Genomic DNA, 12,085 nt, shown 5'->3' with positions numbered 1-12,085 from the left:
CTCCAGCGCAGCAGTTCTTCCATTATAGACACAGCAGGTCCTCACAGCCAATTGGCCTGGAGGTCAATTCCTCCCAGTGTACCAACAGCAATCAAGGCTTAACTACACCAAGACTTTGCACTCAGCCCACAAAGGGGTGTACCAAAGGCGTCCACCTCAGGTGATTGGGGAGGCTGAGCTACTGGCCCCTATAGGTCACCTACCACACTAAGCCACTCCATCAACACAAGGAAGCAGCAAAATGTGAAGACAAAGAAACATGTCACGAATGAGAGAAATGGAGGAAAGCAAACTAATGGACGACATAGAGTTCAGAACCACATTTATAAGGTTACTCAAGAATCTTCTAAAAACCGCCGAGAAACTTGATGAGACCTCCGAGGAGCTTAGTGAGACCTTCAAGGACCTTAATGAGAATGCCAAAAAAATGGAAAAGGACCAGTCAGAAATTAAGCATACACTGTCTGAAATAAAGAATATACAGAAACTCAACTGTAGATCAACGTACCCCAAGAATCAAACCAAAGATCTGAAATATGAGGAAACAAAAAACACCCAACCAGAAAAACAAAAAGAAAAAATCCAAAAATTTGAAGATAGTGTAAGGAGCCTCTGGGACAACTTTAAGCGTACCAACTGTGGAGGGCAGGAAGGGACTAAGCCCTGGGGTCTGAAGTCAGAGTAGAAAAATTTTTTAAACAGCTATTTGGAAAAGTCACCCCTCACTGAGTACAAAAGAAATAGTTTCTACCTGACCACTAAGCCCCGCCCCCTGCATGCCAGAGGCATGACAGAGCTGTCCCTGCCACAGACCACCCACATAGGGAAAGATCCGGTATAGGACTTCCTCACTGCACCAGCAGGCCATATTAGGAAGGGCCTGAGACAAAGGGGTCCCGAATTCGCGGGCAAATTCAAAGGGACCAATCAGGGAATGCCAGATCGTCAAGGGTAGAGGGAAGGGGTATAAAGGAAGGGACTGCCCCTTCAACGGCGCTCTCGCCACAGCACTTGCCTGCTGCTGCTGCGTCAGCTACGGCGGGGCCCAGATTCGAATCTGCAATAAACTTTTCCCTGTTTGATCCAATTGGTCTCGGTGGTCTATCTCCGGGGGACGCGCTCCGTTACACCAACATCCGAATTTTTGGGGTGCCAGAAGAAGAGAGAGAGCAAAATATTGAAAACCTTTTAGAAAAAATAATGACAGAAAACTTTCCCTACCTGGTGAAAGAAATAGACTTACAAGTTCAGGAAGCACACAGAACCCCATACAAGAGGAATCCAAAGAGGACCACACCAAGACACATCATAATTAAAATGCCAAGGGCAAAAGACAAAGAGAGAATCTTGAAAGCAGCAAGAGAAAAACGGTTAGTTACCTACAAGGGAGCACCCATACGACTGTCAGCTGATTTCTCGGCAGAAACTATGCAGGCCAGAAGGGAGTGGCAAGAAATATTCAAAGTGATGAACAGCAAGAACCTACAACCAAGATTACTCTACCCAGCAAAGCTATCATTCAGAGTTGAAGGTCAGAAAAAGAGCTTCACAGACAAGAAAAAGCTAAAGGAGTTCATCACCACCAAACCAGGATTACATGAAATGCTGAAGGGTGTTCTTTAAGAAGAGGAAGAAGAAGAAAAAGGTAAAGATAAAAATTATGAACAACAAAATGACATCAAATACATACCTACCAACAAGTGAATCTAAAAATCAAGTGAATAAAAAATCTGAAGAACAGAATGTTCAGGTGAATATAATAGAATCAGGGACATGGAAAGGGAGTGGACTGACAATTCTCAGGGGGGAGGGGGTGTGAGGGGTGTGGAAAGAGACTGGACAAAAATCTTACACCTATGGATGAAGACAGTGGTGGGGGGTAAGGGCATGGGGTGTGGTGGGGAATCAGGTGGAGGGGAGCTATGGGGGAAAAAAAGAGGAACACCTGTAATAATCTGAACAATAAAGATTTATTTAAAAAAAAAAACTATACCCAAGTTTAGTTTATTCTGGAAGAATTCCTTTACCCCAGCATGGAAGTGAGGTAAAGGGAGGAGCCCAAAGAAGTATTACCATGGCTCTTGAGGAGTGGCAAAGTTTGTCACCCCAAAGTACACCCCTTTGGGACATTGATTATTTTAGGCTCATTAATTTTAAGAAACAGCACACATGGGAGAAGCACTGAAAACAAGCAGAAGTTACCTTTTGTAAAGGACATTTACATTTGTAAGGGACATCTCCACCTTAAGGTGTTTCCCTCACTGCACCTGGGCCCAACTTCTAGCAATGGAGAAAGCATGGACTGAAGTCTGCATAACACTCCTAGCCTGTAACTTCCCGTAACTGCTCTCCATCCCCTACACACATCTTTGGTCTTTAGCTGAAGGTGGTATTTACAATGATGGCTTCTGCTATTTTGGCGATTACTTAGTTTTCCTGAGTCTTTCCCATGTATACAGGGATACATGCTATTAAACTTGAATCGGTTTTTCTCCTGATAATCTATCCCATGTCAATTAGATCATTAGCTCAGCCAGAAGAACCTTGAAGGCTAGAGGAATATTTTTTCTCCCCACCACTCTCGAAGAGGCACAGTTCTTGGGACAATACATCTAAGAGGAATTGTTTGAGAAGAGGCTGAGTCCTTGCTGAGGTGAGGGGCTGGATCAGAGGAGGGAATGCTCCTAAGAGAAGTCCACAGAGTGGGGTAGATGTCAACAGGCAACATACAACTGTGACTTCCCTGCCAGCTCATACCTCACCTGTGGAGGCACACAGAGGGAGCTGGCTTATCAGGTGACTCCTTGCCCTACTGAACTGTTCTTTGAGGGGCAGGGACACTCCTCATGAGCTCCCTGCCCACTGGTATCCAGGAGAAACGGGTCTGTTTTGGCTGCTGTATCAGCAGCTGCCCACTCAGCTAAAATCAGAGTTGCATGGGAGGAGGTGAAAGAAAAAGGGCCTTAGCTTCTCTCCTGTCCTTCCTCTGTGACATGGGGAGGTTGGGCGACACCTCCCCAGGTGGTTCTTATTGGAGGTTCTGCTGGTTCTCTGGACGCCCCAAATCACCCGTGAGCTGAAGTGGCTTGCCACACCCTCCTCCTCACAGTGCAGCAAGCACATCTGGAAAGCCTGAGGGCTATGCTCTGCTTTACCTCACAGAGCTGCTCATCTGTGCTTCTTCTCCCAAGAATCAGGGAACATCACAAGAAGCTGACACAGGTGACAGCTGGTGAAGCCTTCAGTCAGGTCAGGGCACTCCCACAACCAAAAGTGGAGCAGCCTTGGCAGGAAGCTCACGGGATGGAGCGGAAGCAGGCTGAGAGCTAACCCATGACAGCTGCTGAGAAAGGAACCCACGCATCACACTTGCCTCCTCCTTCTCCCCACTGCCCCATTCCTGCCAATCAGGAGTGCCCTCTCCATCCTGACCTGCCACCTCCTGAGCATCCCTCTCACCCAAGCTCCCTCCCCATTCTGTGGCCCCTGCCCTTGGTCCAGGCCACAGCCCCTCGCCTTAGAGATTGCAGGAGGCCCCTCAGTCCAACTTCCTCATTGCTTCCAGGAGCCATTCCCCCACCAACTTCCAAGTATAATTTATACTCAATAAAATGCACAGATCTTAAGAGTAGAGTTTGAAGAGTTTTGACAAATGTACATCCCTGTGCAACCAACACCCCAATCAAGGTTCAGAATATTCCCATGACCCACAAAAGTTCCCTTGTACCCTTTCCAGTCACCCACTGTGCACAAAAATCATCTCTGTTCTGTCTTCTAGCCTACATATGAGTTCTGTATGTTCTTAATTACATAAAATGGAATTTCACAGTAATGATACTTTATGTCTGGTTTCTTCCACCAACATGTTTTTCACTCTCATCCCTATTTTGTGACTTATTGATTAAGATTCCATGTTATGAACTTAACTCAATTTGTTTATTCTCCCCTTGATGGACAGGTAGGCTGTTTCCAGTTTTTACTATTACAAAAAATGCTACTAGTGTTTATGTGAATATATACTTTTATTTCTCTTGCTAGCATATGTAATAGGTATATGTTATATTTTTAAGAAATTGCCAAACTTTCTCAAAGTGGTTGTACCATTATAAACTCCCACCAGTAATGTATGAGAGTTCCGGTTGCTCCACATCCATGCCAACATTTGATATTGTCAGTTTTGTTTATTTTAGCCATAAAAGGATCTTTTTAAAAAACACATATAGTCCTGGTTGGGTGGCTCAGTTGGTTAGAGTGTCATCCCTTACACCAAAAGGTTGTGGGTTCGATTCCTGGTCAGGGCACATACCTAGGTTTTGGGTTTGATGTCTGGTCAGGGCACATATGGAAGGCAACTGATAGATGTATCTCTCTCTCTGTTTCTCTTTCTGTCTCTCTCTAGAAATCAATAAAAACATACCCTCAGGTGAGGATTAAAAACACACACATCTAAACAACTAATGCCCATCAATTGATGAGTGGATAAACAAAATACAGTAAATCCACACAATGGGATATTATTTGTCAACAAAAAGAAATAAGTATCAAGACATGGTACAACACAGATGAACCTTAAATACAGTATGCTAAGTAAAAGAGGCCAGTAACAAATGACCACGTATTGTATAATTCCATTCTATAAAATGTCCAGCATAGGCAAATTTATAGGGACAGAAAGTATATTAGTGCCTACCTAGGGCTGACGGGCTGGGCAGATTAAGTGATAGCTAATAGTCATTGGATTTCTTTATGAGGTAATGACATATTCTAAAATTGATTGTGGTGATTCACAACTCTGTGAATACACTAAGTGGGTGAATTGCATGGCCTATGAGTTTCATCTTCATAAAGCTGTTTAAAACCCCCCACAATGTTTAATTACCCAGTGACACCCCATAGCTCCCTCAAGTCCTCAGGGTAAAAAGATCCAGATTCCCAGACCCAGATTCATCCACGTCATCTCCCTCTTCTGCAGGCACAGCGGAAATTCTGCCCTTTCCAGATGTGCTGTCTGCTGGCGTGCCTCTGAGTGTGTGTGTGCATGTACTGCATCTCTTCCCAATTGTTGTTCTGCATTCTGACTCATTCTTTGTGGTCTGGTTTACCTGACAGCCTTCTCCTACCCCGCTTCCCTCCCTCCTTCCCTCCCTCCCTTCCCTTCCTTCCTCTTTCCTTCATCCTTCCTTCAACAAGTCATTATTAGGCATTTATTACACCAGGCTCTATTCTAGTAACTGAAGATACAGCAGCAAAAACAACAAAAACAAAACCCCCACACAGCATGGCCCCCATGGCACGTCTGTGACAGCGTGAACAAATTTAACTGAGCACTTAATGAAAGTGAAGCCAGTGTCCCTGCCCGGCACTGCCAGGCTCTCTATGATTTGCTTCAACACTAACCCCTTTAAACTTTTACAAGTCAATGGTAGGTGTGCCTCCCCCATGAGGTTGGGGGCTCTATGGGGTGCAGCCCTAGGACTAGACCTCCTGGGCATTGGATCAAGGATGATGCCTACTCCACCTCCACATCCCTCCACAGCCTGTAGAACCCTCCACAGCCCTGAGCTCATCTGCCTGCTCACCTTCCCTTCAGCAGGTGAGGAGCTGTGAAGAGGAGATGAGAAGGAAGGCTGCCCACTGCCCAGATGGGGAAACTGAGACCCTGAGAGGCATGAGGTCACACAGCTGGCTTCTCTCTCTCTGCCCTGGCCGGGTTCCTTATGGCCTGGCTACCTCTGAAGGCTCAGAATCGGTGTCCCCACACGAGGAAGTGATTCCAGAACTGGGAGGGACCATGGCCCATGGGTTGGTACTATGGGTCACCCAGGCTGGGGCAGCACCTGTCAGGAGTGTCAAGGAGCAGCAGTGTCTCCTGAGCCTCCTTCCTCACCCTCAGCCTGGCTCAGGTGAGCACAAACACCTGAGCATGCAGTCACCCCCGGGGCTTCCTCTCCCAAGAGGTATGCAGTTTACCAGGGAAGCAGCAGAGGCACCTGCAAGCAGCCTCCTGAAGGGTGTGATTAATGCTCAGGTGGTGACAGTTGCTCAAAGCTCCATTTGCGGTGACGTCTCCAGGGCCCCACAGACACTTGGCTCCTCATTGTACGTGTTCCTTCTGGTCTGTTCTGGCAGCAGCAGGGGCAGGGCTGGGCCTTCGGGAGGCGGTGTGGGGTATCTGAGACCTCCCTGTGACCTGCGTTCTCCGCCTCTCCAGCCTGTTTCTCTTTGGTTGCCTAGCATCAGGCCCCTGGTGACTGGTGGGATTGCCTGCTTGGGGGGACCCTTCCCAGGCCTCTGAAAAGCTGCCAGCAGACACCTCCGCCACTTTCTCCATCTTTCCACAATCCTTCTACCATCCTCTCACCCTCTTTCTCCTTCTCCCGGGACATCCTGTCTTTCCCCAAAGCCACAATGAAGCCTAGGCCCTTCTGAGTCCCTGTCCATTATGGAGCCCAGAGGTCCAATCTGTGTTGGTCCTGGGGTGAGGTCTGGGCAAGACGGCGAGGGCTACCCTATCCCTTCTTCCCTGAGCTTGTGTTCTTCTCAGATGGCGACAGACGCAGCACATCCTGCATGACAAGATGATTCCTTCCCTCGGATGGCTTGGTGACCTGTGGTGCATGACACACCGGCCCAGAACAGCAGTTTCAATCAATAACAATCGCTGATTCTGCTCACAGATCTGGGGGTTAACTGGACCCAGCTATGCAGTCTCCGGGCTCAGCCAGATGGCAGCTGGGTAGGGTCATCTCAAAGGCTTCTTTCCTCCCAGGTTTAGGTTTCGTTCTTAGGCTGAAAGACTCAGACAGATGGGGCTGGAGCAGCTGGGGCTCCAGGGCCGCTCTCACTTTCTATGCAGTCTCTCCATGTGGCCTTCCCACGTGGAGGCTTCAGATCGATAGACTTCATACATGGTGGCTGAAGGCTCCCAGATCTGTAAGGAACATCCATGTTGTGCATCTAACATAAACTTGACCTTTTTCCTGACAATCACCTTGATTACTTGATGTTTAGAGAGCTCCCATTCCTCCCTGATCTGAATTGCATTGTGACACATCTCTTCTGTTAACAATGGCAATGAAGGGCAGCCTGTCCAAATTCCTGGGTTTCTTCCCAGTCCACAGAGCTGGTGGGGAGACATCTCCATTTGAAGACACACACACACACACACACACACACACACACACACACACACACACACACCTTGTAGATCTTTGTCATGTCTGGCCTTCCACAATTCTCCCTCTTCCTAACAACACTCTGGAGACTTCTTTTGAAAGAAGTCTTTCTCCCTCTAAATCTGCCTTTGTTGATCAATGTATCCAGATGCCTGAGCCAGGGGTCTGCAAACTTTTTCTTAAAGGGCCAGGTAATAAATACTTTTAGGTCTGGCTGGCATGGCTCAGTGGTTGAGCCATGGGTCAATTCCCAGTTAGGGCATATGCCAGGGTTGCAGGCTCAACCCCCCAGTGTGGAGCGTGCAAAAGGCAGCCAATCTATGATTCTCCCTCATAATTGATGTTTTTATCTCTGTCTCCCTCTCCCTTCCTCTTTGAAATGAATAAAAATATATTAAAATAAATACTTTTAGGTTTTGTGGGTCAAGGGGCAAAATTGAGGCTATGATGTAGGGACTTACATAATTTAAAATGTTATCACTTAAAAATCTGAAGACTATTCTCAGGTTATAGGCCCTAAAAACAGGAGCCTGGTTGGATTTGGTCCTGGACTTGTCATTTGCAGGCCCCTGATATAAACCAAAGGGGCCCCTAAGGTACCTTCCCCCCGACTCTTCCTCAGAGGTCTGTGTGGGTGAGGGGTGAGGTGGAGGACAGTTTTGATGTCAGCTTGACCAATCAGATGCTCTATAGAAGACTGTGATACCAGGGCAGGAAAAGGAATTGGAATTCATTCTTTTTTTCTTAAAGCTGTGCCTGATAACGCTACCATTTCTGCTCCCAAGCCAGGCTGGAGCAGTGTTCCTATATGTTATAAGCTCATTTTCCATTCTTTCCTCTCAACCTCTCAACTCACCCACATCCTATCAACAAATGCCTTTTTCTTTCCAGTAATCAGAGCTGGTTTCTGTTGCTGGCACCCAAAGCTCCCTGGCTGACATATACACTAGTAAGGTCACTCTGTGCCGCCAGGATGACATTTTCTGAGCATGCACTCTGGGTATAGAAACTAAAAAAAAAAAAAAAGCCCAGGATGCTGGACCCCATGATACTCAGCCCTGGGATGGTTGCTGTGGTACCAGGCCCAGAGACTCTACCCAATTGGACCCTGGAGTCTACAAAGCCCCAAGTTCCCTCTTCTGTGGACTCCAGGAAATTCACCCTTCTTCTTGGGTGGAGGATGGCACAACTGGGAGAGGGGATGGCTGACACTAGCCCCACCCAAGTTATATCTCTCTCAGGGCTCTTTCATGAATGTATCCTGCCCCCATCAGTGCAGCACTTGTGGGCTTAAGCCAACCAAAAATTAAAGAGCAGCATTTGTCAGACTGTTTCTCTAGCGGCTAAAGCAGTGCCTGGCAGAGACCCATTCAAATTCATTTAGAGAAAAGCATAACTGGCTCATAAAACTGAGGGAGACATGAGTGTGACTGGGAAATACTAGGACTAGGGTCTCCGTGCTACTTGCCTCTTTCTCTCTGTCACTCTTCTATGATACTCTTTGCATGGCAGTCTCATGGTCTCTAACTGTAGGCCTCCTTCTCCATGTGGTCTGAGACATGACAACCAACTACCTCCAAGCTCACATCCTCAGAGCTTCATGGCCAGAGGAAAAGATTTCTCCATCCTAACACCAGAGTGAGAAACCCTAGGGAAAGATTCTGATTGGTCAAGCTGGGTTTGGGGCTCATCCCTAACTAGTCACTGTTGACTGAGAAGTAGGATTGTGTCAGCTTCCATGGAGCCATGGAAGAAACTGGCTGTGGTAGGCTGCAGTTGTCAACCCTGCAATTCCCTCCCTCCATATCTCTGTGCAATGTGGTGTCAACATCTCCAATTCAAGAGGTGAAGTCTATTTTTGCATGTCTGGAATCTGGGCTGGCCTTGTGACTTGTTTTGACAAATGGAATGAGGTAAAAGTGATATTGAGCTTTACAAAGCCTTGTGCACCTTTTTTTTTTTCTCTCTCTCTCAGAACCTGCCACCACCATTTGAAGAAACCCAGGCTAGTCTGATGGATGATGGGGCACCTATGGCCCTGTTACCCCATCACCCCAGTTGACTACGGGCCAACTACCAAACACATGAGTGAGGCCATCCTAAACCAACCTGTTCACTGACTGCAGACACATGGCGAGCCAACTGAGATTGGGTAAGTCTGACCCAGATCAGCAAAACTGCTAACTCAACCCACAGACTTCTGGGCAAAAACAAAATAGTCATTTTAAGCCATGAATAACAAACAGCTGTTTGTCACGAAGCAAAAGTTAACTGGCTCAGTATTGATCAAATCCATGCGAACTGATTCAGCCTTCCCTTCCAGTCCACATGACTAGTCCAGGAAGCAGGCTCAGAACCCAGCTGGATCAATCAGAATCCTTCCCTGGGAGTCTCTCTTCTAGACTACATTTCCCTCCTCTCTGAACCCCTTCCCTGTTAACTTTTATTTTTTAAAAAATGTTTTTATTGATTTTTTTAGAGAGAGAGGAAAGGAGGAGGAGGAGAGAGAGGGAATGAAACATCGATGTTTCAGCAGCCTCCTGCACACCCCCTACTGGGATGGAGCCTGCAACCCGGGCATGTGCCCTGACCATGAATGGAACACACGACCTTTTAGTGCATGGGACAACGCTCAACCAACTGAGCCACACCTTTCAGGGCGCTTCCCTGTTACCTTTGCACTTAGGTGTAGCCATGTGATCGGGCTTGTCAATAGAACGTGGGCCTGCCCATGAACATACTCCCTTTGTCTTTCTCCATCTACCAGCCTAATATAGAGAACTCTAAGACCTAGAGGAGGACAGAGCTACAAGATGAGAAGAACCGGAGCTCCTAAGTGACACACAGACAGTGCCCAACTGGGAACCCCCACTCTGAGCTTGACAGGTGCATTGTATTAAGACACTGGTAGTTCAGTGTTTCTCTATTACAGCAGCATAGCCCAGCTCACACATCAGAGAGGGGCAGAAAGAGGAGCAGAGTGATTCCCAAAACAAAGGTGGTACTGTGCCCAGGAGAAGGGAGAGGCACAGGGCAGGCAGAACATTAAGTATCCACCCCAGGAGCCAGGAGCCACCTCTAGTGCCAAACTAGAAAAGCGACCCAAAGACGCAGTCTGAGAAGCTGCCAAGGGTAGAAACTGCGGGTCCACGTGTTAGCTCACGAGCAGCGCTCTGGCTGGGGCGGCCTTTCCTGCCTCAGGAGCCACACTGGGTCCTGGACAGTGAGCAGCAGTAATGGAGAGAGAGGGCCACTGGTGGGGCCTCGGAGTCTCTCAAGCCCATTGAAGCAGGGGCCTTATCTTTATTTGGCATGTATTCCCATTGTAACAGGCATTTTTCTAGTTAAAAGCAAGATGTCACCTTAAGGTCTAGTGATGAGTCAGAAGACTTGACTTTAAAAAAAAAACTTTATTGTTGAAAATATTATATATGTCCCTTTTTTTCTCCCATCGACCCCCTCTAATCCACCCCCATCCCCCACCCCAGGCCTTCACCACCCCACTGACTGCGTCCATGGGTTATATATATATATATATGCATACAAAGTTCTTGGTTGATTACCTCCCAGCCACCCACCCTCCTCCGCCTTCCCTCCAAGATTCTGTACTCTCTTCCATGCTTCCCTGTCTGTGGATCTACTCCGTCCATTAGTTTATTTTGTTAATTAGATTCCATATATAAGTTAGATCATGTGATACTTGTCTTTCCCTGACTGACTTATTTTACTTAGCATGATGCTCTCCTGGTCCCTCCATGCTGTCTCAAAGAGTAAGAGATTCTTCTTTTTTTACTGCTGCATAGTATTCCCTGGTATAAATGTACCACAGCCTTTTAATCCACTCATCTACTGATGGGCACTTGGGCTGTTTCCAGATCTTAGCTATTGCAAATTGTGCTGCTATGACCATAGGGGTGCATACATTCTTTCTGGTTGGTTTCAGGTTCTTAGGATATATTCCTAGAAGTAGGATCACTGGGTCAAATGGCAGTTCCATATTTAATTTTTTGAGGAAACGCCATACTGTTTTCTATAATGGCTGCACCAGTCTGCATTCCCAACAGGAGTGTACAAGGGTTCCCCTTTCTACACATCCTCACCAGCACTTGTCTTTTGTTGATTTGTTGATGGTAGCCTTTCTGACTGATGTGAGGTGATACCTCACTGAGAAGGTATCAGAAAACTTATAAGAAAGACTTTTGATATCAGAAAACTTATAAGGAAGAACAAATAGACATGTAGTCTGGAGGGGAGGGGCCGAGTCCCAGGCAAATGTGGAGGCTAACAACAGCCTTCAGGAGCAGGAAGAGTTCAGAAAGGCAGCTAGGCTTCTGGTCCAGTCTTTGCACCTCCGGCCAAATTCCCTCTCTATATTTTATTATTGATTTCAGAAAGGAAGGAAGAAGGACGAGAGAGAGACATCAATGATGAGAGAGAATCATTGATTGGCTGCCTCCTGCACACCCCCTACTGGGGATTGAGCCCACAACCTGGGCATGTGCCCTTGACTGGAATAGAACCTGGGACCTTTCAGTCCACAGGCCGACGCTCTATCCACTGAGCCAAACCGGCTAGGCCAAATTCTTGAGTGAGAAATATAATATGACTGGTCACTGGTCAGCTAATCCTTTGGGCATGTGTCCCTCCTGGTCTAGCTGGCTGAGGGCAAGGGGAGTTTGGCCATGTGGGCCCAACATGACCACCCTTCAGCAGAGGCAGGCGGCAGTCTCGAGGGAAGGAGGGGGAGGGTGGGCAGGAACTCCCAGAAGTCCAGTGTGGCATTCCAGGGCTAATCTACCCACATGCCTCCTTCTGAGTCCTCCTGTCCCTGACAGTCTAATCTTGCTCTTTCCAGGCCTCCGACCAACCAGCTAAGCCATTTGCCACTGCCCATGAGTATGTGTATATGC

This window comes from Plecotus auritus (genome assembly GCF_963455305.1).
Source record: "Plecotus auritus genome assembly, chromosome: 9".
Lineage (NCBI taxonomy): Eukaryota > Metazoa > Chordata > Mammalia > Chiroptera > Vespertilionidae > Plecotus > Plecotus auritus.
This window is presented reverse-complemented; position numbering follows the sequence as displayed.